Source organism: Amblyraja radiata, unplaced genomic scaffold, assembly GCF_010909765.2.
Source record: "Amblyraja radiata isolate CabotCenter1 unplaced genomic scaffold, sAmbRad1.1.pri scaffold_439_ctg1, whole genome shotgun sequence".
Lineage (NCBI taxonomy): Eukaryota > Metazoa > Chordata > Chondrichthyes > Rajiformes > Rajidae > Amblyraja > Amblyraja radiata.
Genome location: NW_022630539.1, coordinates 49,401 through 57,231, shown reverse-complemented (window position 1 = coordinate 57,231; position 7,831 = coordinate 49,401).

Here is a 7,831-nt window from a genome sequence, read left to right as displayed (position 1 = left end):
TTTTTAATGTTTGACTCAATTACCTCCGACCACTGGTAAAATGTTCTCAACTAAATCAGACCTCGCTAGTGAGTTAATGAACAGAGAAGGCAACACAATGGCAAGGGACATTCAATATTCTCAAACGGTCCCAGGACGTTGCCGGCGAAACGGGAACAAAAGTATTCAATTTAGATTGAATAGGAAACGGAGACGAGGAAACACTTTTTCTCACAGAGAGTTGTGAGTCTGTGGAATTCTCTGCCTCAGAGGGTGGTGGAAGCCAGTTCTCTGGATGCTTTCAAGAGAGAGCTAGATAGGGCTCTTAAAGATAGTGGAGTCAGGGGATATGGGGAGAAGGCAGGAACGGGGACTGATTGTGGATGATCAGCCATGATCACATTGAATGGCGGTGCTGGCTCGAAAGGCCGAATGGCCTCTACTCCTGCACCTGTTGTCTATTGTCTATTGACACCAGTAGGAAAATGGCATATGTTGGTCATTTAACTGTGGGAAATAAAGGAGACAAAACGAAATTAATAAAGTTTGTATGCCCTTGTCAAATCTAAAGTGAAACAAACTGATTGAATGAGTGATAAATCACAGTTTACAGGACATCCAACATTGTTCAGTTTGTGGATACCTGTTAAACCACTCTTTGACATGAAGTTAGACTGCAGTGAGGTCACCTACCTTGTGAGAAGAGACTGATGGTGAACGAGTACAGAGACTGAGTGACAAAGCTCCAAGCACGGCGACACACTGAGATTCACAGTCTCACACAGTTTCTTTGAAAGGGCAAACACCTTTCCTCTTTCTATCCAGCTCAGGATTCACACACCATTTGTGTTGATAATGTTTGCGTTAGATTAAAAATCATCTTGTAAAAGCTAATTGGATAAACCAAATGGGGAATTTCCTGAGGTCACAAATACATTGGATAAGTTTAGACTTGGAACCTCCTTATATTAAATGCTATTAGTGGGTGGCAAATGTCTAAGATAATGGCAAACGAGGGAATCTGCTGTTCTGTAACGAAGGGAACATTGTCAATATTCACGCCTTGCAGCTGTGTTAGAGCTTTAGCTCAACTTCAAGTTCAAGTGAGTTTATTGTCATGTGTCCCTGATAGGACAATGAAATTCTTGCTTTGCTTCAGCACAACAGAACATAGTAGACATTGACAACAAAACAGATCAGTGTGTCCATCTACCATTATATGTCCATATACCATTATAGCAGTTTAAATCTATATCCAAATGTATCACATCACGGTGGGTTTAGGGGGTTACAAATGAGGTACATTTGAGAATCAGGATCATACATTATTTTCAAACTTAGTACAATATTGAATGTAAATTTTCTCCCGAGCTTTTAATTTCACTCAAGGAGGAACCTGCAGCCAATATTTTCATTAGCATTCAAATAGTTCCTGCATCTTGCAGTGTTCTCCAAGTTCAACATCACAGAGTGCACCAAGACCTTCACAGCCTCTGTGAATAACCCACATAACCACCTTGCAGTGTTCTCCAAGTTCAACATCACAGAGTGCACCAAGACCATCACAGCCTCTGTGAATAACCCACATAACCATCTTGCAGTGTTCTCCAAGTTCAACATCACAGAGTGCACCAAGACCTTCACAGCCTCTGTGAATAACCCACATAACCACCTTGCATTTCTCTAAAACAAATGTCACCATTTGAAGTGGTGATGATCTGTAAAATCATACTGAAGAATGTTTGATGGTCGTGTGATCTTGCACGGAACAGGGGCACTAAATAATTTGCAAAGGAAATGCTGCAGTGAATAGCTAGTTGGCAAGTGTTGTATTGAACACAGCCACTTTGAAAACCCTGGGCCAGGATCATTTGAGAATTAACCGCACACAATTACACGGGGAAGGACCATTCCTCTGTGGAATCTGCCACTGGAATATTATCACTGCTGTCATCTGGGATTTCACAGCCACATTCAGTCGCTTTGCCTTGACTGAAACGACTGATCTGTACGTCGACAGTTTCATTATTGACCCACTTCCTTCCTGCTTCTCGGTAGAATGGTTTTAACTCATTTGTACCTCACTAGTCAGTCAATTGATTGAGCGAGCGGGCAACAGAACGGCGAGGACGTTGAACATCCTCAATCAGTCCCAGAGGATTGCCGGAGAAATGGGAAAAATAAAATCCACATGAGCATGGATACATTAGATTGACCAGAAAGCCCAAATGGGTAAAATGGCAGATGCTGATAATTTAGTTTCATTACGTTTCTAGTGGAAATAATGGAGACAAAAATACATTGATAAAGTTTCATGTTGGAAGGAACTGCAGATGCTGCTTTATACCGAATATAGACAAGTAACTGGGCGGGAGTAACTGGGTGGGACAGGCAGCATCTCTGGAGAGAAGGAATGGGTGACGTTTCGGGTCAAAGAAGTCTGGATCTGAAGAAGGGTCTCGACACGAAACATCACCCATTCTTTCTCTCCAGATGCTGCCTGTCCCGCTGAGTTACTCCAGCATTTTGTGTCTCTCTTCATTATTCATTACATTTCTATGTCCTTGTAAAATCTAAAGCAGAACAGACTGGTACAGTCTAATAAATGGTTGTAGGAGTGGAATATCACACGTTAGAAATTTAAAACCTTACATGGACTGTATTACTCAAAAACTAAAATAAGTAAACCTTTTCCAAATGTCTCCCCCATCTGTGATAAATGTCTATCCCATGAAGCAACTATAGCACATTCCTTTGTTTTTTGTAGAAAAATCCAAACATTTTGTAATGAAATCTTTGAAATATTTACAAAATTATTTAAAATAAAACTGAAACCGAACGCAGAATTGATTATTTTTGGAACCATGGAAGGCAGCCCTGAGCTAACTGTGTCCCAAAAGAGCCGACTTAATTACGGTTTAATAATGGGAAAAAAACTCATACTTAAATTCTGGATAAATGCCCCAACACCAACAATAAATATGTGGATTTCAAATATGTTCGAAACGTTACACCTGGAAGATATGAGATTCCTTCTAGCAGGCAAACCAGACCATTTCCAAAAGATTTGGTCTCCATTTATCGACTTACTACAAGTATAAGGTGCAACAGAATTCTGAAATTAAATGGTTTCAGGACCTGGTGAGGGGGGAGGAAAAATACAAAGTTGGTTTATCCCTTTTAGCTCTTTTTTAAAACTTTTAATATATCTTCTGTTTTCTTTTTCTCTTTTTCTTTTTCTATGGCTTGCTTCTTAACTCTTTTTCGAACTTTTCATGTCTAAGGGTCTCTTTTGATCACTCTTTCACACACTTACTATCCTATTTAACTCTATTTACTTTTCTTCTTTTCAAAGTTTAAAATATAAAGTGGTACAGGAAATGTATTATGTTATTTTTGGCTTATATTATTGTAATGTACACTACTAATAAATAAAATTATATTAAAAAATATATATATTTTAAAAAGAAAGTATTGAACACGGAGTTCCGTTTCTAGATCCCATTTAAACCACACCTTTACCTGAAGTGAACCTGTAGTAAGGTCGCCTACCTTGTGGGAAGAGACTGATGGTGAACGAGTCCAGAGACAAGGCAGCAAAGCTCCAAGCACGGTGACACACTGACTTCCCCAGTCTCATGCTGTGTCTTATGTACCTACAGGACCTTCCTCTTCCTCTCCTGCTCAGGGTTCAGACATCACTTCTGTTGAAAGTGTTTGTGTCAGTGTAAAACACATCTTGTCAAACCTTATTCAGCAAAGGAAAATGGGAATTTACTGAGCTCAAACATGCATTGGATGCGTTGAGACATGGAACCTCATCTTTCTAAATGGGAAGGGGGAAAAGGGGAAGTACAACGGGATCTGGGGGTCCTTGTTCATCAGTCTATGAAAGTAAGCCTGCAGGTACAGCAGGCAGTGAAGAAAGCGAATGGCATGTTGGCCTTTATAACAATAGGAGTTGAGTCTAGGAGCAAAGAGGTCCTTCTCCAGTTGTACAGAGCCCTAGTGAGACCACACCTGGAGTATTGTGTGCAGTTTTGGTCCCCTAATTTGAGGAAGGACATTCTTGCTATTGAGGGAGCCCAGCGTAGGTTCACCAGGTTAATTCCCGGGATGGCGGGACTGTCATATGCTGAGAGAATGGAGCGGCTGGGCTTGTACACTCTGGAGTTTAGAAGGATGAGAGGGTTTCTCATTGAAACATATAAGATTGTTAAGTATTTGTACACGCTAGAGGCAGGAAATATGTTTCCAATGTTGGGGGTGTCCAGAACCAGGGGCCACAGTTTAAGAATAAGGAGTCGGACATTTAGAACAGAGACCAGGAAGACACTTTTTCTCATAGAGAGTTGTGAGTCTGGAATTCTCTGCCTCAGAGGTCGGTGGAGGCCGGTTCTCTGGATGCTTTCAAGAGAGAGCTAGATAGAGCTCTTAAAGATAGCGGAGTCAGGGGATATGGGGAGAAGGCAGGAACAGGGTACTGATTGGGGATGATCAGCCATGATCACATTGAATGGTGGTGCTGGCTGGAAGGGCCGAATAGCCTCTACTCCTGCACCTGTTGTCTATTGTCTAAAGGTTATTGGAGGATAACAAATGTCAAGGGCATTGGGGAATGAGAGTATCTATTGTTGTGTAATGATGAGTATGTGTCAATCTTCTTGTATCTGTAGTGATGTTCTGGTTGAGTTTAGTTTTGAGACACAACATGGAAACTTGCCCTTCAGCCCTCTGTCCGTGCCGACCACTGATCACCCGTTCACACTCGTTCTGTTCTCTCACTTTCCCATCCGCTCCCTACACACTACAGGCAATTTATGGAGGTCCAGTAACCTACATCCCCACTCATTCGTGGCCACAGGGAGGGAGGGAGCGTGATATCTCCACCCAGAGAGCACCCGAGGTAGGTCAGGGTTGAACCCTGGTCTCTGGCACTGTGAGGCAGCAGCTCTAACATCTGTGTCACTGTGATTTGGGTGGTTTGGCTGTTTAAAACTATGTGAGTTTTGGGTTGAGGAGAACACAAACCTGTAGATGTGATAATAAAATGCTGTAGTTACTCAGTTATTCCAATATTGTGTGTAATTATCTCCTGGGTTTCACACAAGGTAAACCCACCAGTCACCAGCCTCATCATCATCCAATTTCTTCTGCAACTTTCAGTTTTCTCCAAATCAAACGGCACAGTTTGCACCAAGACCTTCACAACCTCTGGGAATAAATCACGTCCCTTCCAGTTCAATTCAGTTTAGTTCAGTGTCACGTTCGTGAGGTAAAGAGAAAAGCTTTTGCAGAATGCTAACCAGCCTGGAGAAAGACAAGTATAATTAATGCTATTCACAACTGAAGTTAGAATAGTTTCCAGTAACACATATTCAAACAGATGACTGTGTGATGTTTGAAATGTCTATGATAATGACAAATGACAGAATCTGTTGTTTTGTAATAAATGGAACGGTGGATAATCTTGCCTGTTCATGCTGTAGTTGGTCCGATAGATCAAACTAATATTCATTGCATCAGATCATGGTGGAGGTTGGACTTAGGAGGTCACCAATCAGCTGCATATGATCATCAGACTACTACAATTTGTCAAAGTAAGTCCAATATTGAGAGCAAATTTCTCCTCAGTTCTGAATTTCATTCAAGGTGGAACCTCCAGCAAACATTTTCACAATCATTAGATTTTCCCTCTGTCATTTGGTGTTCTCCAAGCCCAACCTCACAGAGTTGCACCAAGATCTTCACAGCCTAGAGATATAGACACGAGAGATACATTGTGTTCCAGGTGTACACTGGCCCTATCCCCGAACTCTATCCCCATTATATTGATGACTACATCGATGCTAGAAAATATATCCACAATATGCAAACACAATCCATACCCAGAATTGTTTGGTCATGTGGAGTGGCACAAATTGACCCAGTTAGTCACCATCATAACTTGGAAATACATTGCTGGTCCTTCGTTATTTGTGGGGCCTACTCCTATCATTTACATCATTTACTAAACACATCCATCAGTGGTGGAATAAGGATGGTCACATCCTCATGGGTTAAAACTGGAAGCCTAAACACTGAGGCCCACATTCAAAAACATAGATTTATCAGCAAAACTTCTGGAGGGAATCACAACGTGCAGCTCATCATCAGCTCAGTAGTTAGTGTCATCCTCATTGTGACAAGAAATCTAATCAGGTTCCTTCCTTAATCCGGGTTAACAACTCATTTCCCCCATATTGTGTGAATTCTGCAGAGAAATACAATTCACTTTTATTGCTGCTCAGCCTCTGTTTTAGATATTTTTCCCCAGTTCCTGAATCTTTCTCTTCGTAATTCATCTCATCTCCCCGTCCACCCCACACTGTCCGTCACTCTCACATTCTAAACATAGAAACATAGAAAGGAGTAGAGGCCATTCGGCCCTTCGAGCCTGCACCATTCGCCATTCAATATGATCATGGCTGATCATCCAACTCAGTATCCTGTACCTGCCTTCTCTCCATACCCCCTGATCCCTTTAGCCACAAGGGCCACATCTAACTCCCTCTTAAATATAGCCAATGAACTGTGGCCTCAACTACCTTCTGTGGCAGAGAATTCCACAGATTCACCACTCTCTGTGTAAAAAATTTTCTTCTCATCTCGGTCCTAAAAGACTTCCCCCTTATCCTTAAACTGTGTGTGTGTGACCCCTTGTCCTGGACTTCCCGAACATTGGGAACAATCTTCCTGCATTTAGCCTGTCCAACCCCTTAAGAATTTTGTAAGTTTCTATAAGATCCCCCCTCAATCTTCTAAATTCTAGCGTGTACAAGCCGAGTCTATCCAATCTTTCTTCATATGAAAGTCCTGACATCCCAGAAATCAGTCTGGTGAACCTTCTCTGAACTCCCTCAACTCCCTCCAGGTCCTTCCTCTTTTACACAGATCCTTCCTCTTTTACGCTGACGTTATCTCTCTTTACCCTTTACATTTAAAAGTAATTCCGTATAATTCTATTTATGTAATTTTTTTAAATACATGAGAACAGAACATGGGGCTTGTGTGTTGAGGATGTATTTATTATAAGGATAGTAACTAACTATTGTATTGTTGGTGTCTTGACCAAAAAGCGTAATTTTTAAATTATTGTTGCTTCTTCCCACTGATTAAAAAATAAAATAATGGTGTTTCTCTCTAGTAAATGCTGCTCTTTATTCATTAAAACATATTTCAATCTCCAACCTGGTTTGGTGTTTCCAGGTTCCAAAACAGTGTTTGGATATTTAAAATAATTTATGCGATAAGACAATGTATTTTTGAATGTATGTAAGTGAAATGGACAGATGACCATTCGCAACTGAAGAAACGGGAATAGTCCCCGAGGATTGGCGTACTGCGCATGTTGTTCCATTGTTTTAAAAGGGTTCTAAGAGTAAACCTAGCAATTATAGACCTGTTAGTTTGACTTCAGTGGTGGGCAAATTAATGGAAAAGATACTTAGAGATAATATATATAAGCATCTGGATAAACAGGGTCTGATTAGGAACAGTCAACATGGATTTGTGCCTGGAAGGTCATGTTTGACTAACCTTCTTGAATTTTTTGAAGAGGTTACTAGGGAAATTGACGAGGGTAAAGCAGTGGATGTTGTCTATATGGACTTTAGTAAGGCCTTTGACAAGGTTCCTCATGGAAGGTTGGTTAAGAAGGTTAAACTGTTGGGTATAAATGCAGGAATAGCAAGATGGATTCAACAGTGGCTGAATGGGAGAAGCCAGAGGGTAATGGTGGATGGTTGTTTGTCGGGTTGGAGGCAGGTGACTAGTGGAGTGCCTCAGGGATCTGTGTTGGGTCCTTTGTTGT